The following is a 22,907-nucleotide window of genomic DNA, read 5'->3' as shown; positions in this document are numbered from 1 at the left end:
ATTAGGCAGAAATGCCAAACAGCTTGTTCTAGCTTCTCAAATAACAATTCCCTGCTTTTTCTCTGTTTTCAACCATTTTAAATGGTGATCTGTAGCCTACTGATGCTTGGACAAAAGAAGAAATGTGTAGACGTCACCTTGGGCATGGGTCGAGGAAAATTATAATTTGCATTTTTGCACTATTTTCTGACATTTTTATAAACTAAACGATTAACAGATGTATGAAAATAATTCAAGGTTGAGATAAAAACAGAAAAGCAGATTCTTCACATTTTAGAAGCCGAAGAACCTGTTTTTTCATTATTATCCATTTTATTTCGATATTTATCTGACAAACGCTTAGGCTATTTCAGTGACAGATAACAATAAGTCTTTTTACAGTATATTTACCACCCCAGTCGTGTCCCTTCACCAAATCTGTTTAATCTACCTACAAGGTGGACTAATTTCACCTTCCAACAGGGAGGAGGAGGAGGAGGAGTAGGAGGAGGCGGAGGGGGAGGACGGAGAGGACGGAGCTTAAGCGCATTGATGATGAAATCAATAAATGAGGAAAGCAGAGGCGATTCAAGGCAGGGGATGTTCCGCATTTCACATCTCACCGGCCCAACATGTGTTTGTGCTTTACAGTGGTGATCCTGTAGAGAGCGGTAGATAGTTTTAATAAGTGGTTACCCAGCCGAGCTCCCCTTACTGTACCGTACACAAGCGGAGGGAGGAGCGACCGTGTAGTATTTCTTTTTTGCTTCTTTCCCTCCTGTCGTTGCAGCCCATCCAAACGCTACTTGAAGGCATCATAAAAAAGGGGGGAAAAAAACAACTAATTTTCACGCAAAAGCTTTGTAGGAAGGAGGACAGGGATCTGTGTGATTTTGGCAGTCCGAGCCGCAGCAGCTTAGCGGAGGACTGGGCTTCGGAGTGAGGGGGACGTGTAGGCGCTGCACACCAGAGGAGCTCTGCTGACTTTCTCCCGCTTCATTTCCGCCTAATGCCCAAATATCCAACCCGAACTGGTGTCAAGACCGCGTGGGGGTAACCGACGGTAAGTGTCGTCGCGTTAACCCGCCCGACGTTCACAGCGTGGTGTGTGTGTGTGTGTGTGTGTGTGTGCGCGCAGTTGTTTGGCGGTGCTAGCTTCAGTAGCCTGGGCTGTTTGACAGATCAGATCAGCAGCCAAGGTAGACACGTTGTACTGTACAGTAGGCAGGGTCTAACCTTGTTGGTCTGCAGCCCTTTTCCGCCACAATTGTTGTTTCCTTCTGGTTAGTTGTCAATTAAACGCCAATACTGCCGGACATAACTCTACAGCGGTCATGCAGCCTTTTTCTTTCAGTGTATTATGCTTGTACTGTGTGCTGCACACAGGCCCGAACTTGGATTCATGTGTACTGCACTCTGGCGCGCGCATGGTCCAATCATGCATGTACCCACACACTGATATACTGATCGATAAAGATCACCAGCTATGACACACCCATCATACTTATTTGAATAATATTAGCAATATTAAAGTGTTTGTAATAGTACTATTGAGCCAGATGTTATGCAAGGCTGTAATGAAAGGGAAACCCACCCAAAGTCAACTTGCATTTGCTCATCATTTTTAGGCTGGCATACATCTTTCTAAACCAAACTCAGTGTGTGCAAATTGGGCCATTAACATTCATATAAATCATGCATCTCTGGAAATGTATGATTTATATGAATGTTATCATTGTGTATAATGGTATGTAGTTATTTTTTGTTTGCTTCACATTTGTCGCACGAAAGTCAGTAATATAACTATATTACTGACTTTCGTGCGACAAATGTCCTGTGCTTTCCAAAATGTAAATGTCAGAGCGCATCGGTTGATAATGCAATCACAAATTGCCAATATCAGAACAAAGTGTTTAAGCGGCACAATGTGCACTCCATTAAAACTGTCTGGGTTGGGATTAAATTACCACCGACACTCTGACTCAGTTGTACAACTGTGTGTGTGTGTGTGTGTGTGCGTGTGTGTGTTTCAGTCTGTTTTAGATAAGCACACTGTCAAAGTACAGTAGGCTACAAGTCGATACAATAGAGTGTACTTTTTGCAACAAAGACAGCATTGCCCAGGAAGTTGCCTTGACATGCCTGCACTGATTATGAAGGAACTGAAATGCTCAATATTGCCAAGAAACCCTTTAATAAAAAAGATAGATGTCCCATAGACTAACTCTGGCTGACTGGTGACAAGTACGGACATTAAAGCATTCATTCAGGCCATGTGAAATTTCCAGTGTAAATAATCTCAGTGCAGCTGTTTGTGTGTGAAGTCCCTCATCGCAACATTACAACGCTGTAATAATTAAATCACTCAATGTGACCACTCTGCCCAGAGCCTTTTATAGGGTCTTCGTTCTCAGTCACATTCATTTTCACAGTGGTATCTTGCAATGTGTTGATAGAAAGTGACAGTCTAAAAGCTGTATGCTCTCGCAGTTGAATCCATCAAGCTGGCAACAGAAGCATTTCCTCTGGCACACTGAGGCTTATTTTAAAAGGCAGTGTATGGATTTTCCTATCAACATGGTAACCAGTGAAAAATATAGACTGTTCGATGTCTAAATGATCAGACTTGCTTTAAAAGGTTGTACTCTCATTTTCCAGTATGAATACTGTAAATCTGGCACAAAACATCTTTTATACAACCTTTCTTAATCCTGACATTTTATAGAAATTAAACTAGAAACAACAGATTGTTAACAGAAGTTATGCTGTTTAAAAAAAAAATAGAATATATAAGGATATAGGCTCATTTATTCCTCCAAAACTCAAGTGCAAAAGTGTCTGGAAGATTACATACACTGCTATTAATAAATAATGTTTCTGTCATTCTGTAAATATGTGGTGCTAAACCCCTATAGAGTCTCTTTATTCTACACACAACCGGACTAAAACAAAGCTAACTTATGTCAGATCTGCTGGTATGGCCAGATGCCCACTGTTCATTAATCATTAGCCATCCGTTTAAATCGCAATGTTCTCTCCCTGTGTTGATTATTATCCCTGGACAAATCCAGCAGTCAAGTATAAACATTTTGCCTACGGATAGGATTTTAAATGGACCAAGTGTGCTCCACGGAGAGGGCAAAAACCTGTATAAACAAAGGTCTTCCATCAGAAACACATAGACAAACTCATAGGAACATTAAGGTGTTCTTTTCTCACACGCTGGCGCTTTATTCTTTCCTATTTTTCCTTTATTGTAAATAGTTTGGTAAGAGTGTTGTACATCAGAGAACACACAGAAGGTGTAGCCCTATGTGACCTGGTCTTCTCTTTCTCCTCTCTTCTTCTCTCCTCTCCTCTTCCTGTTGGCTGGGGCTCCTTTAGGGGGCCTAGTGGGCCTCTCTTTTTGTGACCCTGTTTCTGTCTGTATTTCTTCCTGGCCTCCTTGTTGATTTTCCTTCTCCTCCTCACCCCCCTCTCTCTCTCCTAGTCTACTCCTATCCCCTCCTATTCCCCATGGTGGGGCAGCAGCGCTTAATGTTCGGAAACATAGAGCGCTCACTTATATAACCTTGGCTGTGCAGCTGATGTCCTGGTCTGTATCTGCTGTATAATGATGTCAGAGCTGTCTGGAGAGGCAGAGGGCATGCTGGGTAGGCCAATATGTCAAGAGCTATTCCTGAACTGAGTCTGGTGAGTGAGGCGATCCTGGGATTTGCCTCCCATTTCCTCCCTTTTTTGTCTCTCATGATGAACTTGGAAGTTAAATGGAGATGCAGTTTGTATTTGTCAGTGGTTATGAAGCATGTGCGAATGATTCGTCCCAGTGTAAGGAATGTCCTCGACATGGCAGTAATTGTCCTGCTGGAGCTGCTGCATTATTTGCCCGTATGCCCAGCTGAAAACCTTGAGATAACTACCCGGGTTTAGATTTTTCTGGCATTTTCAACAGACTTATTGTACCTCTGACCCAGGTTAGCAACGGTGACATATCTGATTAGCAAAGGTTAGCATCACATCTTTTTCCTCCATAAATGCACATTCTAGAGTAACATGCCTGTTATTGTCTTGCCTTTATGTTTTGCTTGATCCTCAGTTAACTGTTGCTCATCTAAAAAAATCTGGGCCCCAAGGCGCTTTGCAAGCCGTATGGGTTTTCAACTATGACTAATTAGATGAAAGCACACACATATGAGGTATGAGTTATAGATAGTTTCATAGGATCTATTCAGCCAGGGTGAGTGCAGCCAACCACAAGAAGTCATCTGATCATCATGGGTTTCTGCACTGCAACTGAGCTAATAGATTTTGTGGCAGTGTAAAGTATAGCTTGTTGTTCACCAACATCTGACTTTAGCCACACAAAGCCATCTATCAAAGTATGCTTGTATAGAAATGTTTGATTTAGTTTACTTTTATCTGAGAAAATAAATTGGCCTCTTAATTTATCAAGAGATTGATAACATCAGACAAACATGAGGCGTTTTTGTTTGTATATACCTATACATACATTATGTATACCAATTAAAAGAGTCCAAGCACTAATAAGATAATGACAACCTGTTGATTTGGGTAAGCTAGTCACCGCCTCAAGGCCATCTACTTCTCACAATTGTCCTCTTGTTTCCACCAAATCCAGTTCTGATGGGAAATATAAGGTATGTGCACCTTGTTGCTTTCAGCTGCTTTCAGTGCTTAATCTTCAGCTGACATTTTTTTTAACCTTTTATTTATTCAGGGAAGGTTCACTGAGAGGAAGCCTCTCTTTTGCACCCTGATCACATTCACAAAGTTCCACATTTATACCTGGAAGCTGCCCAGTACAACCACAGTCTGATCTGCTGGCCACTGGACTAGCTCCACTGGAGAGGTTGGGGTTAAGGGCCTTGCTCAAGGGTAATGAGCGCTGCTCTTTCACTTTTCCCCACCGCGATTTTATCCTGTCGGTCTGAACCGACGACCTCCCGGTCACAAGCTCGCTTCTCTAACCTTTAGGCCACCACTGACAACTAACAGACAACTTGAACTGAGACACATTTCTTCCAGGACTGAAATGTCAACTAGAGCAAGACTGATATGTATCGGCCCATTAGCCTTTTGCAGATATATGGGCATCAGTGTCTATGTTGGCTATTTTGTAACAAGAAATGGAAGTACAGAAATTCCAAACTAGGTTTGAGTTCATTTAGAAACTGGTCAGTGGTCACCATTAGATGATTTTTGCCAGAGAGCACTGACAAGTTGATGTTTACACCACAGAATGCAAAGCTTTCTATGTATCTTTGTTACAATTCTTAATTCTTAAAAACTAATCCAAGGGATTAGAATCAGGAAATTACTATCAGCCGATATATAGTGTATCATAATCAGATTATTTATCTCCCAAATGCCTATTAGTATCAATCGGGCTATAGCACTTTCATTTTAACTGCTGTCACCAAAATATAGAGTCCAAATCATTTCTTTACCCTGGTGATTAAATAGCAAAGAAGTGTGGTGTGAGCCATTATTATATGGAAACGATAACAGATCAAACGCCATGTTGCCCACAGAATAATATACCCCTTTTGTGGCTCTCTTTCTGGTAAAAATAAGTTTAATTTTACGGCTGTATCTAATGACTATTTTCATAATTGATCAATTCATGTTTGGTCTATAAAATGTCAGAGAATTGCTCCCAGAGCTCAAGGTGACCTCTTCATATAGGTTAACTTGTGCAGCCAACCGTAAGATGCTTGTTGTATAACGCAAAAGCAGCAAAAATTGACATTTGACAAGCTAGAACCAGCGAATGTATGGCATTTTTGCAATTAAATTACAATTCTTTTTGTTGAATATCATCTGTCAGTTAATCATCTCCTCGTTTCAGCTCTAATAATAGGAAGTAATGTGTATCCTCTGTCTGTCTGCCATTAAGGAAATTCCATGCTGTTTCCTGCTGTAATATCTGGCACACAGAGTAATGAGTGTGTCCTCACTGGCAATTCAAACCTCATTATCTGAGAAGAACGAGGCTAACCTTTCAGTGTGATGTCTTAGCGGGTTTGTGTTGCATTCGGAGGCCCGTGAAGCTCCACTGCTGATAAGCATGCTGTCATGGTGAACACGACAAGAGATTATCTGTGCACTCTGCACCGGTATTCAAACAGACCACTGGGGGTCCAGCTGTCTTCGAGATACTGTACCACCCCTTCCTCCTAACACACTGTTTGTCAGCCAGCGTGCTCTAAGTCTGTGGCTGTTTCTCAGCGTTGTTTTTTTTTGGCCCCACCCTTTTGATTTTGTCTTAGTGGGTTAGGTTTTACTTGATCCTTTAGTCATTCAGTCCTTTAGTGTTTCTGTTGAGCAGTGGTTTTCATGCAGATGGTTACCAGAGGCTCCCCCTTGACTTTTTTTCTTCTTCTCTGTGCCATTGAACCGTTGAAACTCTCTTGAAACTCTCTGCTGCTCTCTGTCTCTCTACGTGGCCGTGTCAGCCAGCCTGTGCTTCTTCAGCTTCCAGATTACCAGGGAAAATAATAATTTATAAAATAGCTTTTTATTGGCTAGAGAAATTAGTGAGGCTGTTTTACACAGCTACACTTTTTTTTATAATCACCAGTCAGCTTGGCCCTGCTTGGGTACAACTGGGGCCACACACAACTGGCTTTTCATCAACGGTAATACTTGGCACCGAGGCCTGTGAGGTTTATTTTTGCCAGGGTGAAGTGGAGCACTTTACGAGTCGGAGTCCATCCTGCTGGCACTGAACCGCTCTCACTCCCTCGTTGTGAGAGCTGCCTCAATTCATGCAGTGGAATAGAAATTAAGTGATTACGCATTTACAGACATATTAAACAACCAGTTCCCAAGACAATAAAGTGGCTGCTTTTTTTCTCCTGCGTCATAAACACTGAGGCGTTGTGGCATACAGAAGGATTCCCTTCATGTGGATTTGAGATTAAACTGGCAATAACAATTTCAGTATCTGTGCCCCCTGGGCAGAAGATAATCAGTTTATAATCAGAGTTCCAAAGATTAATCAATGTGTGTGATTATGAGTTTGTATGTGGGCGTTAGACGAGATAATTTGAAATTAAAAAATTAAAGTTTCTTTCTTGTTTTGGTAGATGCACCCTTACATTATTTGTTGTATTCTGTATATACCTGTACATATGGTGCATATATTCTAGGGCTGTAACTAATGCGGATTAATTTCTTTTCGATTTTGACTTTTAGATTATTTTTTGGGGCTTTTCCCTTTATTATAGTGACAGTGGATAGACACGAAAGGGGGAGAGAGATGGGGGATGACACGCAGCAAAGGGCCGCAGGTCGGATTCGAACCCGGGCCGCTGCAGGACTCAGCCAACATGGGGCAAACGCTCTTACTGGGTGAGCTAAAGGCCGCCCCAATCTGTGGATTAATTTCTCAATTAATTCATTCATTGTTTAAACAAAAATATCCATTACAAGTTCCAATTCAAATTGGTTGTTTTGTCCAGTCAAACAGTCCAAAACACCTAAATTGCCATTTATATAATTTATACAATGGAATAAAACAGAGATAAGCTGGAACCAGAGAATGTATGGGCTTTTTTCGCTTGAGATATATATATATATATAGTACACAAATCGTTTTACCCCAATCAACCACCTCCCAAAGGAAAAGGAAAGCACCATTGATGGCTTTAATGATTAAGTTAATAGTGTTAAAATGCATGGGATAAGAGACAAAAGAACAAATCTGTTACACTTGGAAATTGTCCATTCTTCGACATACTATCTGCTGAGGCAATGAATAACTCTGAGCAAAGAAATGCTTAAAAAAACCCACAATTAAGAAATTGGCCGAGACCTAAGTCAAACGTGCTGTATATAGGTCAGCATTTAATAAGTGTAACCATTTCATTCAGTGACCTTTTTTAATATCCAATAGAGTGAGTTTAATGGTCCAACAAAGCCTCCACTGCTCAAAACACCTGCACTAGGAGCTGGATAAATAGTTGGCTAAGCAGGAGAAAGGCTGGAGTTTCATTGCTCCCTGTTTGTAATCGGTCATTCTTGAGGAAATGTGGATGGACTTGTTCCATCGCCTGATGATTTGGCAAGTTTCTACAAAACCCACCACACATGCCACCTACACTAACAATACCTTTTCTAGGAAATAACTGAGTAATTACAAGACCAAAATAAAGACTTTTGGTTATACAGTTGTGCTTCAGAGTAGAAACATGTAGGTTTTTAATAGGGTCATGGCTTTTCACTCCAGTGTGGAATTACAAGTGTCAGGAGTGAATGAGGCTGAAGTTGTTTTATAGCAGAAACCCCAACAGCCCTGTTACATGTACTCAAGTACTCCTCCATCAACACCACCGGTCATGTTCCAAATGAGTTCATTTGAATTGATTTACAACGGGACATTCATTTAATAAATAATATATAGCTAACTGTCTCAACTGGGGGTGCTTTCAGCCCCGACAAAACGTTTATTCGGTGGTGCGTTGAACACCCTGTTGTCTTTTTAATACCGCGAGTTTACATACACGTCGCTGCTGATGGTTAACAACTCGGACACACCCACCAAGAGAAATAAAACATAGCTCAAAGCCTGTTGCCCACCGTCTCACACCGTTTCAAGGAAACATGTCATACAACCCGGAAACCATAGCAACCGTAACCGTTTTGAGATTGAACGTGCCCCTGAATATCGGTTAGTGTTTGCTAACAATTTCAACTGTGTGTCTAATACTTTTGGTTTACTGTTCCAACAATTAATGAAACACTCCTGTGGGTTGTATTAGAGGGTAGGAATAAACGACCAATATCGTCAGATGGTTTGGAGGTTTTCATCATAGACTGATGGACCATAGTATGGTTTTCACTCTTAATCACAGCATTACTTGGTGACTCAATATGTGAATATTGTTCTTTTTTTTCCCAAGATTATTTTTTGGGGCATTTTAGGCCTTTATTATACAGGATAGCTTGAGATGTCAAACGGGAGCGAGAGGGAGAATGACACGCAGCAAAGGGCCGCAGGTCGGATGCGAACCCGCGGCCACTGCGGTAAGGACTGAGCCTTCGTACATGGGGCGCATGCTCAACCAGGTGAGCTATCCAGGCGCCCCATTAATACTGTTCTTTAATACATTCTGTTGGATCAAATAAGTTGTACTACTATACAATCTCTTCATGTACCCAATGGCGACTGCACAAGTACCCCTTGGCATTACAGTATACACAACAACAGTACAGGTATGTCTTAATAAGATATATCTGTATCTGGTAATGTGTTTCATTATTAGGCATTAAAGCTTAGGGATTGTGCTTTTAAGCCCTACTAAGGTTTTAATATATTGAGTTATGGCAGGGCACTTCTTTCTAGCGGTTTTACAGCTCTCCTATTAATTTACAGCAAGCTGCTTCCCCACTTGGAGAATGCCCTAGATTTAGTTCACGTCTGGTTTTAACTGTGGTTGAGTCCCAACCCTGTCAGACTTGGGCAACAATTGTGGGTGTGTGTGTGTAAGATATTCCCCTGGCTGAAGAATTAGACTTTGGTTTATGTTATGACTGTCTGTGAGGTTAAAGATCACTTCAGAGTTTAGTTGGGCTTCTTCGAAGTGTGACTGACAGTGACCCACTCTCCACTGGGCCTCTCTGTTACTGCCCACCAACCAGTTTTCTGTTTGAGGAAAATTCCTTTTCTGACATCATACCTAAACCCCTCTGAAGCTGGAATCTGTTTTCCTTCCTCCGGTTATTTAGAGTGCAACACTTTTGAGAGAAAGTAAAGTCTACACACTTGTTGAGCCAGGTCAGTACATTTTGTTCAGAGCATGTGTGAAAATCAGAGTGGAGAATAGTTAAGCATTCACGGTGTGATCGAATAATGATGGTGGGGGAAATTGTCTGCCATTATAATAGCATTATATCAAGTGGGTACGCTGCGGTTTGTGGAGGGGAATGCTGGTAACAGGAAACACAATGAGTCACTTTTTCAACAGTTTGTTGATGCTGCGATGCCAAAGCAGTGATAAATCTCTCTTTATTCATCACCTTACCTCAAGTATCTCAAGTCCCTGGCCCTGCACACTGAAACACTTGTCATTTGAAACTCTGACAGCTTTCTTGTATATTTTGTATTTTATGATTAAAGGATGATCTCACAAAAGAGATGATCATTGTGATTTACATAATGTTTTAGCATTTAGTGTGATTTTGAATACTTAATTTGATATTTTAACATACATTTTGTCCATGTCCTTAATGAAAATAATTTGTCAGATCCAGCAGCAACACCTTCAACAGCAGCACCACTTTAGAGGCATAGCTCACTTTAAAAATTATGCTAAGAAGGGGCAAAGTGACCTTTAGTTAAGATGATTATTCCAAACTTAAAGCTGCTTAAAGAGAAGATAAAATGGGAAACCTGTTGGTGGGTTAAATATTTATAATGTATTATTAAAGGCTAATTGTTTTCTATAGTACTTTTGAGAAAATTGCATGTACTTACATGTACCAGGCATAACATTTGTTTAAATCATTTGATTTCCTCCTTTGGAGTGATATTTGAAAGGATTGTTAAAAGGGAAATGTGTTCAGCTCTAGCAAATGATCAAACAAAAGCTAGTGTAACCGCTCTACTGCTGGCACTCTGACCTTAATAATAATAAAAAGAAATCAATCATAATTATATCCACATCAAGAAGGCTGCTGCACAAGGACATTCTGTTGCTTATGAACACTCTGAAAGAAGTAAGCCTTTAAAAATGTGAAGTAAGAATGTGGAGCATGTCAACAATCATTAACGTATCACTGTAAGGCCCCTATCATTCTCGCAACTTAGATATCAATGTCCAATTTGAATGCATCATTAAACCAGGGATTTGCTCTGCAGTTTACCTGAGGCAGGAAGTGTGTTTCATCTCTACCTGTTTGTGTTGCTGGCCAAGTCGACGGAGAGCTACGCACTGGGAGGTCCAGGATGCCAATCTAATGCCAAACGCCCTGAGGCTGTGTGTGTATATGTGTGTGTGTGTGTGTGTGTGTGTGTTCGTTCGTGCAGGAGACTTACTGATCTAATAGGCGTAAGCATTCCTCATCTGAGTTGTCTCAACTGCAGCCAATCAACAAACTCTGCCATACAGGAGACCCTAACGTAGTCAAAGATGATTCAGTTTCTTGCTGGTATTGAAAATAACGCCTCTTCTTTAACATACTTGCATGTGTTGGCATGTGGCACAAGCTGTGTTGTGTGTGTAATGCTGCTATTTGCATGTGTGTGGGTATATGCAAGGTTGTTTGTGTGAACACTGTCTGTTTTTCTGCAGGTCTCCATGTGTTTGGTGTGTAGAGGACAAGCTCATGTTTCCATCAACATAGCTGGCCCGGACAGTTGGAAACTCAATAGGCAAAGTGTAAGGCAGTCACTCTGGGATTAGTGTACACTACCTCCCTTGAGTCGCTTTGGCATAGCAACAATGGACACAAAAAAATCAGGGAAGTTGCATGCAAGCTCTGCACACTTTGAACTAATACAACTCATATGCATGCGTTTACAAACAGGCATTCACACCAGCAGAGGCACATCTACGCACATTCATGTTCCCAAACATATGCAGGTGGCTATTCTCAGTTAAGATGTTATCACTCAAGCTTGTACGGAGTACTACCCTGTGATAAACACATGTTGCGTCCCATACTTTGTATTTGTGTACATCCCTATGTACAGTATTGCACAAAGGCACTTACAATTTTTTCACCCAGCCAGTTCCCTGTTTGTACAGCACTGTCTAAACTGTCTCGAGTGAGTGTTTAATGCTGTGGGTGGGTGGGGAAAGTGAAAGAGCAGCGCTTGTCCCTCCCTCATTTCCACCACTGAGGTGCCCTTGAGCAAGGCCCTTAACCCCAACCGCTCCAGTGGAGTTGCTCAGTGGCCAGCAGATCAGACTGTGGTTGTACTGGGCAGCTTCCAGGTATGAATGTGTGAATGTGACAGGTCGTCGTTGCAAATGAGAAGTTGTTCTCAATTGACTTACCTGGATAAATAAAGGTTAAGAAAAAGAAATGCTGTACCCAACAACTGTTTGACTTTGTTTAATGCAGAACGACACAGAGGGCAGCGAATAGCTGCCAACAATCCTGTATAACTGAAGCAACTTCTTGTATCACAACTATTATTTGTCAAGTTTGTAATGAATTACAGCCAGGGTGCAAAATTAACTTTTTTGACCACCAGCCAAATGGCTAGTGAATGTTTAAATTTTACCAGCCACAGCTGGTTAATGAAGGACATCTTCCAGCCATTTGCATTATTTACCAGCATTTGGCTGGTAGGTGGTGCTAATTTTGAGTCCTGATTACAGCACAATATTCTTCAACTATTTTGACTTTGACTTGTGGAATTTGTGTATTTTGATGACACAAAAATATGATTTCATGCTATTGACAATTATGAGCAGCACTGCTGCAGATGATTGTAGTCATAGCAGAGTACTTTTGTTGAACTCAGAATAGAACATACAACACATAGTCCCACCATGGGCAATTGTTTATTGTTATCTGATCACATTTATAAATCCTAACCTTTCCAAAAACAGAAACATTTAAAAAATGTGGCAAGGAATCACAAGTTACAAGGCTGTGCTTTTAAGCAAATGCTATAAACAGTAAACAGTCAAAATAATCAAACTGGCCTACGGAGCATGCGTAAAGATTTGGCTAGATGCCGGCCCAGGGTGTCAAGCTGGGCGGCCCACGAGAAGAGGCTCCAAATGCTGCTTGTGTTCTCTGACCCTTGTCCATGTTGGACGGGCTCCAGCTGGTCCTCAGAGCTCTCTCTCTCTACTTTCACATCTGTAGTCTTCTTCTGTGCCAAGACAGGCAGCACTGACCCTGCTGACCAATCTGTGTGTGTGTGTGTGTGTGTGTGTGTGTGAGAGAGAGGTATAAACAGATAGCATTAGAGAAACTAGCATAAAGGGAGAGATGGTAAAGTACGGATCATGTGTTTGACTGCAGGTTTAGTGTAATCTGTTTGTGTGGGAATCATGTGGAAGAACATCGTTTACAGTCCATTGCTTCACCTTGTTGTGTGTGTGTGTGTGTGTGTGTGTGTGTGAGAGAAGCACAAGTGTGTTGGTGACCCTTATCTGACACGGGGGGAATAGTAGACCGAAGGCGATCCTTTGCCTCGTTTACCCTCTGCCTGTGGGAGTCCTTCACCTTGTTTTCTCACAGATTGTCACTCGAGCATGTCTGCTCTGCTACTGTAAAGCCAGACTTTACCTTAACCTGCATGGCCTACTCCATTTAATACAAATATATTCCTACTTATAATTTCCTTAGGCATACATTAAGATTTTAGAATAATTTCCTTTCTTTAATTTGTACAGTATATCAGTATGAAATTAAAGGGTCAGTTCACCCATATTATAAAGAAAACATGTTTTATCTTTGTTTTCTTACCTCTAGTGCTTTCTTGCAATGTTTTGGTTCATCCTTTTTTGTCTTTAAATTTATAATCCTTAAAGTGGACATATTATGCTTTCCCATATTTCCTGTCATATGTTCAAAGTTATAATGTCGGATTTTCATGTTAAACGTGGCCAAAACAAATAATGAGGTAAACGTATTTTAAAAAAATCCCCATGAGCTAATCTGTTCTAAACGCTCCAGTTTTTTCTAATCTTGGCTAACTTTTACGCAACTCTAAGACAGCCTTCTATGATTGGTCATCTGCTCCAGGTAGGCAGGACTGGAGTGTTTTTTTTTTTTTTTTTAAGCTACTGTGGTGTTATTGTCGCATGTAGCTACATGCTAACGGCAGTAAAAATGTAATCTTGGCTGCTAGTGTTTTCTATTATTAAGTAAATTCTCCCCAATTCTGGGTCACATTACTCCTGAAACATTACTGGCAATGTAGTATTTGGTTTAAAAGCCCTTATCTGTGATTTTTGACTGTAGAAAGTGCTGCTATATTATTGTGTCCACTGCTAACTATAGTAGCTACATGCTAACGGCAGTAAAAGATGTAATCGTGACTGCCAATGTGTTAAATTCTCCCCAGTTTCGGGTCGCATTACTGCTGAAACATGTCCGATTGGGTAGCGTTTGGTTCAGAAGCCTTTATCTGCGATTTTTGACCGTAGAAAGTGCTGCTTCGTTCCATTACAATCTAACGTTAGCCTAGTGCTGAATATAAAGTAGCTGCATGCTAATGCAACGTAGCTGTAATCTTGGCGGCCGGTGCTGGTAATTTCTCCCCAAATATGGGTCACTTTACTGCTGGGACATGTCCGGTTGTGTATTATTGGGTTTAGAAGTCTTAATTGGTAATTCTTCACGGTACAAAGTCCTGCTATTTACTCTGTTGCAGTAGCTCCAGTTTCAACTGGTGAAACAACAGCAGAGGCTGTGGAGCGCAAATTCCAGGAAACACGCTGGCCAATCAGAGCAGAGTGGGCTTTTTCGGGAGGGGGGCTTATAGAGTATTCACCCTCATACAGAGGGTGAATACAGGTGCAGCAGCCATGGACAGTATGAAAAAAATAAAAGAAATTTTTTTTTTAACATTAAAGCATGTAAACATGCTACAGTACAAACACAAATGCAAGTATTATCCTGAAAATGCTATACAATAGTTGCCCTTTAAGATTTGTTTGTAATCTAACCCTGGTTTTGATACATTGATTAATTGCCCCTCAAATGATAATATTCATCGTGAATGGCGGAGTCTGCCATTCCTGCACAAGATTCATTTTGCCTTCACACGCACAAGGGATGCAGAGGAAACGATGCAGCATGTAATTCAGCATTACTCTATTAAATCTCATTGAATCAAACCTCACTGAGTTGTATAAAGTTACTGCTAATGCAAACGGAACATTTCCTACTGCTGCTGCTGCTTCATAGCATTAAAAGTGTTCAGCTGGCAAAACACAAGGTGGCTTTTATAGTGAAAACTGAGAAATCCGCACTTGCTGTTTCTATGGTAAGCATGTGGTTCTGCAAATCAACCAGGAATGAAATCTTAAGGATTATACATTTATATTTAATTAATAAGTTTTTAGGTTTTTGAGACTTCTGAATGGAGTGTAGTTTGTGATGCTCAAAGTGTGGAACATTTTAGGGAGAAATGAAAAACGGTCAAAAGCAACATCTCTTCCTAGAAAAAGCGTCCCTGTTAAACTGTAGAATTTTCTTTTGTAATTTGGGTTGAACGGCCGTTTAAAATTCACTTGCAGAGACCTAAAAGTTAACCTTTCACAGTGAAGATGGAGTTAAAACATGCAGATACTCAGTTATGCTGTAACACCACATGTGCTCAAATATAGTAATGCAGAGATTACTGTATAATGTGAAAATGCGAATATGCACCAATGCTACCAGGGGAAATTTCTCCTCAATGTTACATGTAACTAGTTTAACATGACGGCCTTATGTGACTCAATGTGATTCCTCAGAAATGCAGTAAATATACATTTTAGTTTTTGCATCTAACAGCTGTGAAGTAATTTTTTTTTATTAGCACTAGTGTATTTCCAGCAAGTGAGTAATTGATTATTGAACCGTCTCTGTTGGAGCAGAGGCCTCTCATTATGCATACTGCACACACACACACACACACACACACACACACACACACACACACACACACACACACACACACACACACACACACACACACACACACACAAACACACAAACACAAACAAACAAACAAACACACACACAAACACATTTCCATAAAAGCCCACACAGAGAATATAAAACCATTGTCAAAATGAAACATAGCATAGTCTTCTTGTTCCAGTTATTGTAGTTCCAAACGGTAGGATGGCTATGTGGGTATTTGTGTATTGTGTTTGAGTGTGTAGGTTTGGATCCTGTTTCACTGCCTTTCATAGGAATGCACAGCTCGCTGCAGCTCAAAGAATCTCAGTCAGAGAGCTTCTTACTGTAGATTAGAGGAAGAAAGGAAATTAGAGGGAAAGGAGGAGAGGGACAGAGTGAGAGCAGAAAATGGGTCAGACATCTGAAAGCCAGGCAGTCCTTTTTCTGCGATGGGTGTCAAGGCATTATCCAATTGCACCTCTTTTTCTTGCATTCTCTCATGCATTTGTTTATTCCCTCTTCTCACTTTCCCTGGCCAAGAAAAAGTGCAAAGAGAGGAGAGAGTTATTATGCTTGGCATGTCTGCAGAGGACGGGCTTTAATTTGGACACAAGCCAGCTGATCAATCTCCACATTGGCTCAGTTACAGTACAGCAGTGTGTGTGTGTGTGTGTGTGTGTGTGTGTGTGTGTGTGTGTGTGTGTGTGTGTGTGTGTGTGTGTGTGTGTTAGTAAGAGTGTGTGCATCCGACTCCACATGTAACAGCTAAGCTTTTAAACTATACAAACCAGGAGATTGCTCTAAAAGTAAAGCACACTGGATTAATCCTGTGTGGAAATGACTTGTTCTATACACAGAGCCTTGGAGGAACAATGAATTGGATTACACCTGAAATGAGCATTAATGGAAAACATATGTAACAATGTCACTATAAAGGAAATACATTTTATTCTGTATGAGGCAGTCTGCATAGGATCATCAACTGAATGCCTGAAATGGAAATGCAGAGTCCTGTAGGTCACACATATATAAGTGATGTCAGTGTGTCACGGTAGATAGTAAGCTGGTTTGGAAAGGAGCTCTCTCACACACACATGTACAGATTTACACTTAAGTAACTCAGGGCGATTTGCATAATATGCAAATACGTGCATGTGATTCAGTGGGTGGTTTTGCAAAGTGTCTGCCAGCATGATAGCAGGCAGCTCTTAGAGACTGACTGCAACCAAGGTCCCCTCAAAATTCAACACCCCCCAAACCCCCCCAATACTGTAAATTCCTTCTTTTGCTGTAATGAGACAGCCATTAAGGTTCTCGATGAATCGTTTCTATAAAATGTCAGAAAGTAGTGAGAAATGCTTGTTATAATTTCCCACAGCCCAAGGTGACGTCGTCAAATGTCTTGTTTTGTCCGAAACCCAAGTAAAAAAAACAAAAAAACAAGCAGTTTACAAAAGTACAAAACAGAAAATCCTCACATTGAAGTAGCTGAAAGCAGCATTTATTGGGCAATTTTGCTTTGAAAAATGACAAATAATAAATTGTCGCTGATTTATTTTTTATGTCGATTGACTAGTTGAATGGACTAACTGTTGTAGCTCAAAAGCAGAAAAACACGCTGAAAGTATAACCAAACTAAAGGTGGAGCAGCTCACAACAGAAACACCATGAAAAGTGTCTATATATGGTCCTGTATCCTTTTTAAAATGGAAAAACTGGATGTTTATAATAAAAAGCTTTTGACAAACAGCGCTGTCCCAAATGTCAGATTTGTCTAAAAAGATTAACAATGGCTGCAGTTAAGTTTGGGGTTATGCTGTCATATATTTTTACTGTGAAGATTAAGCATCACAGTCTGCCTACAAAATGTTGGTTTGCGGGAATGGCATACCGATTTGTTAGACATACTATGTCAAACTCACAGGCAAAGAGAGGGACAATACTTCATTAAGTATAAACAGCTTTGCCTGAAAACAAAGGTGAAGTTTATAAGACAGGTATTTACAAATAAAATACGCTGTCTCTCACTATTAAGAGGATGATTGCAGAGCAGATGAGCAGGCTTATATAAATACCGTATTGGCCTGAATATGAGACGGCCTTTCTTTTTTAGGCTTATTGAAAATAAGAGAGAAATATTGATACAAGTTGAAGAATGCATGTCCACTTTTAATGAAATGCAGTTTAAAAAAAAAACAATCTGTAGTCTCGTCTTTTGAACTCAGTTTAAGCATTTCAAAGAGAATCAGCATCGGCTGTGCATTCAGCTGTTTGTCCTCATTCTTGAACTCTCTTCTCCTGTAAAAATGAAACATCTGGTTTGTCTAACGGACCATGAATCTCACCTTTTGTGGAGCTTGTTCAAGAATGTTTTGAGTGCAGCTAGTAATAAGCATTCCTTCATTCAGTTTCACAGCCACAAACGCATTGTTCCGGGATTGGAAAGATTTTCTCGACTGTTTTGCGATTGTCCTTTAGGGCTCGCCATCTTGTAACATGACATTCTGTGACGTTAATTGTTGGCTGCTTGACAGTTGATTCTGTCCCCTCTCAATTTCTGCAGTAACAGTCAGTATGTGCTTTCCACTCGTTTCCACTCATTGCTTTCTTTCTGAGAGTGAGATGAAAAGATGAATAATAATCTCTTTTCTGTGTGTGTTAAATACGGGGCTGGAGACCGGATAGTGTTAGCCTAGCTTAGCATGAACACTATAGGTAGGGAAAACAGTTAGCTTGGCTCTGTCCAAAGATAAAAAGTAAGCCTGAACAACAGTAGACACTGGAACACAGCTGTTACAGTGTAAAAAGAGATCAAATAAAATTTCCTGTGCCAGGTGCATGGGTAGCAGCAGAAAAAGGGCTTTATGTGTTTCCCTCCTTAGTTTTTCAGAATATGATCAGGTTCAGTGTTGTAAATAGGCTCAAGGAGCAGCTAGGGCTGGGCATTGCCAATGATTTCTTAAATAGATTCGGATTCACAAGGTCCCAATTTGATTACATTCCCGATTCAATATCAATTAGGTTAGGGACATTTCAGTTACAATACACATTTTTCTTGGATATAAAAGAGATCCTGAGAGAACTTCTGCTGTAAAATTTAGGTTGTTTCAAAGTACTTTTTAATTAACAGGACTAACATGACAGCCATTGATAAACTACACACAAACACCCGTTTCCTGGGTGAAAGTCTTGTTTTGTCCCCTTAACATTCCCCTTAACAGAAGTGCTTGGAAGTACGGGGGCCGCTACGGAAACCTGAACTTGCGTGTGTTAAATTTGGAACCGATGATCGGATTCAAAACAATTCCAATAAAGAAACGATTCTATTGGAATCCTAATTTTTGAAACGATTCCAAGTTGGAACCGGTTCCAAATCCTTTATCAGGATATATCAGGATATATCTGATCAGACAAAAAGTAAAGAAGATCATGAATCTAGCCAAACATCTGATGACAGCACACAAACACATTTCGGTCTGAACCCACCAAAGTATTGAGGTTGTGATACTCAGCCTTGATGCTACATAGGTTTTTCAGGTGTTGCTGTACAATTTCACTTCTGAACAGGACTACATCATTACCACACGTTTCCTACTTGCAATACTAACCTGCATCTCTCTCTCTTGGGTTAACATAAAACGCAGGATATACTGTAGGTGAGCTTAAGTGCTGTCTGGTTGAGCCCTGACTCCAAGCAGCTGGCCCTCTTATCTGTCCCACCTGTGCCGATGCATATTTATCCCTCCCCGATTGGCTGAGAGCTGGCTTAGCATATGGATTAGCAGGAGAATCGGATGCATGCACCTGAGTACTTCACCTCACATCAGAAAAGAATAATAATTTGTAATAACTATACTATACTATACTATACTAATAATTCAATATAACATGTGCAAGGAAGACAGGAAACCCCCAAATGGCTTAGATAATGTCTTCCTTTAACATTAAGTATGGATTCAGTTTAATGTTTAACAAAAGGGAGAATTACAAAAGAATATCAAATAACATAAAAAGATATACACATCAATAAGTTTATTCACTTCTACTTCATTACTTCACCTTTTGATCTGTGTTATGGAAGCAGTCGTTCAGTCTCTGTAAAAATTTGTGAGACAGCGGCAGTTGTGAGACACAAAATGATACTGAAAGGCCACCAATTCTGTTTCTTTGATAACCCTTGCAACAAGCAGTCACGTTAGTGTTCATTCAAAAAGAATAATTTCATTATCTTCTTAATGCAAGAGATAGGAGTGGCCCTTTGTGTGCCGCATGCCAAGTCAGGTGGAAAGATGAGAATGTCGTGCTGCTACATGGCTGAATGTCATCAAATAATGATACAACCTGGAAAAATGTATCTAATGTGCCAAAGACGTCATGATATTGTGTGTGTGTATCGGAGGACGCGTGTGTGTGTTTCAATCAGAGCTGAAATAGACCGTCAGTAAATAGACTTGTTGAATGACAGGAAGTTAATGAAATACACTTTGAAAATGTTTCAGGCTTGGTTTTACTTGCCACAAGCATTTATTATTGCTGTTGACATTTTAATAACTACATGCAACCTGTTATTTCCGTCGTTTCCTTTTCAAATACCGCATCAAAAATGCCACAGGAAAATATGTCTTCTCCCTCAAACATATTTGTAAAAGTGGGCGAATGAATGAATATTTTACAAAAATACTGCAGACTAGGTAATTGTTTACCTTTGTTCCTGGGTCAGTATCATTATCTTAATTTGGTATTTTCGGTAGCACAGTGCACATGGCTTCAGTAACCAGAAGAAGTTAGGGGCCAGTTGGAAGTAGCATTAGCTGTCAACACTGCTTGTCTTCACTTCTCCTCTGAGTAACTTCACTGTCAGCTAACACATTGCCTTCTTATATGCGTAGCGAGGTTTGATGTGCCACCAACTCACTTTATTATACAATTGTGCTTTTTGAAGACTTTAGGCAACATTTTAACAGTAGTCTGATATTTCTTTTTGTGGGAATGTTGCGGGTGACTCCAAGCAGGTTTTTGATTGTGAGCCAGCAGTAGTGTAGCGAATCACACACACCAACACACAGACTTATTCAGAAAGATTAAATTTTTTTTGACAACTGTATTAATTTATTTCCTAATTTCATGCAGAATTTGGGTCAGATATGTAGCTGTGTATCGGTGTAGGTGAATCTCTATTTTCATGCAAGACACGTGCCGTTCTGACAGCTGGGCAGTAGGATTGCATCGATTATGAATATTGCGATATCAATATTAATTTTGATATTTTTAAACATATGTAAAATTATAAGTTACATGAAAACGCATCAAAATCGATTCATAACAAATTAAACAAATTTCCTTACAACACAAGGTTTATTTCAACTGACGGTCATATTGGACTGGTACAACATGAAAAAATAAATAAATAAGGACCATGTCTACAGAACAGGACATGTTGTATTGGTTGTACAGTATAAAATATATAAATAAAGAGAACAGGACATGTTCTACTGGTTGGACAGTATAAAATCAATAAGTAAAGAGAACAGGACATGTTTTACTGGTTGGACAGTATGAAATCAATAAATAAAGAGAACAGGACAACTTTTCTTTTGCTTCTCTGATTTGTTCCGTTTAGTTGTCTCTATCAATTTCTTCACTTACACTGTCACTCTGTCTAAATATGCACACACGTGGTACGCTCCATAGGGTTCGTCACGTAGTGGACCCGTGCGCTGACGTGCACTAACATGTGCAAGTGGCACGGTAACTGGCCAATGAAACATGATCAAACACAACTAAGCCACACAGCCAACGGACGGGACGCAGCGCTCCACAAAATATTGCGTACTTATTGCGACACTTTCGATATATTGCGATATCGATATTGAGTCGATATACCTTGCACCCCTAGATATAATATTGCGCAGCGTGATATTGCGATAACGATATTGAGTCGATTGCACCCCTACTGGGCAGGAAGGGAAACAGCGAGACTATCCATTTAATGTACCTAAACACACCCCCCCAATATCGTTTGTCTCCTTTACAACACCATGGACGACGAGAGATTCATCTTGGAGGTGGAAAAACCTAATACGACATTACAGATCCTTTTTATCAGGACAACACCAGAAAAGAGAAGGCGTGGAGTTTAATTACAGGAGTGCTTAGAGTGGAAGGTAGACTCTAGCTTAATAAACATGCAATTGTTCTGTAAAGTACTTGTAGAGAAAATAAAATCTGCGAGTCTGGCAGGCATGACGCTCCGCTTCTGAGACGCTCCGCAATCTGAGACGCTCCCGGTGTGGTATGGAGGAGGGAACAAAGCCGGAACGCAGCCCAGTGGAAAATCGGAGTCACTCTTGTGTCGGTTAACTTTCACACTCCTAACTTGATGATTCATTAAAAAATCGAAAACAATGAAGAGAATGAAAGACATTTTAGTTGCAGCCCTAATCTCTCTATGTATTTATGTCTATTAGGGGTGGAACGGTACACAGAAGTCACGGTTCGGTTCATACCTCGGTTCAGACATCACGGTTCGGTTCGGTACAATGGAGGGAAAAGCAAAACAAAAATGCAGAAGGCAATTTTTTTATTGTGCATGTCTCAGGCTGTCCACTGAGCTAGCTGTAACAGTTTGAAGTGTATAAAGTAAGATGTAAACAGTAAGTACCCTGCATCATCTCCAGACTCCATCTGTAGCCTAACTTGTAGCCTAAACAAAATAGGCCTAAGACAATCAGTTACTAGTGTGATATGGGAGACAAGCACTGCTCTCATATGTGAATGCACAGAGCAGGGGTGTTAAAAGAGCAGCTTCGGTTACACAGAGCAGTTGACGAGTTTTGGTGTTAGCTTCACATGCTAACGGCGAAGCTAACAGCTAACGGCGGAGCTATATAACAGCTAATAGCGGAGCTAACAGACTAGTTTGCTTCATGTGGACTCACTGGACTGACTGACTCGACATGTAGGCGGAGCTCGGGAGCTTCCGAGCTAAGGGCAGGGCTACAGATTAGGTGTCCCTAAAGAGCCGCGTGTCTAACAGTAGTTCTGCAATACATTAATTAATTTGCACGCAAGTTTTATTTATTTTTATACCGTGTATTCTCCAAGGGGGTAAGCGTCTCCTCACAACCCGAACCTCCTATGGCGCCATTTTGATGCTAATAAGCACTCACCCCCCGTTAGCATTCCATTGACTGCCATTCATTTTGACGTCACTTTGACAGCGAATAACTTTACATCTGAAGCGTTTAAAGCGTCCATTCTTATATAATGTCTATGGTATTCTCCGTGTAAATTCATGGACCGAACCGAGACGCCCGTACCGTTTCGGT

At 40.5% G+C, this 22,907-nt stretch overlaps 1 long non-coding RNA gene across 1 annotated transcript in view; it reads left to right on the top strand.

Moving 5' to 3' along the window:
* The first annotated feature begins 573 nt into the window (after positions 1-573).
* The window catches only part of LOC116061029, a 104,502-nt gene continuing 82,168 nt past the window's right edge, over positions 574-22,907 (top strand). Inside the window, exon 1 of the long non-coding RNA XR_004107635.2 lies at positions 574-1,042. This is a non-coding gene — a long non-coding RNA (uncharacterized LOC116061029). The remainder of the gene's footprint in view (positions 1,043-22,907) is intronic.

Source organism: Sander lucioperca, chromosome 22, assembly GCF_008315115.2.
Source record: "Sander lucioperca isolate FBNREF2018 chromosome 22, SLUC_FBN_1.2, whole genome shotgun sequence".
Classification (NCBI taxonomy): Eukaryota; Metazoa; Chordata; class Actinopteri; order Perciformes; family Percidae; genus Sander; species Sander lucioperca.
Note: the sequence above shows the minus strand (reverse complement) of the source record. Positions and strands in the feature narration are given on the sequence as shown.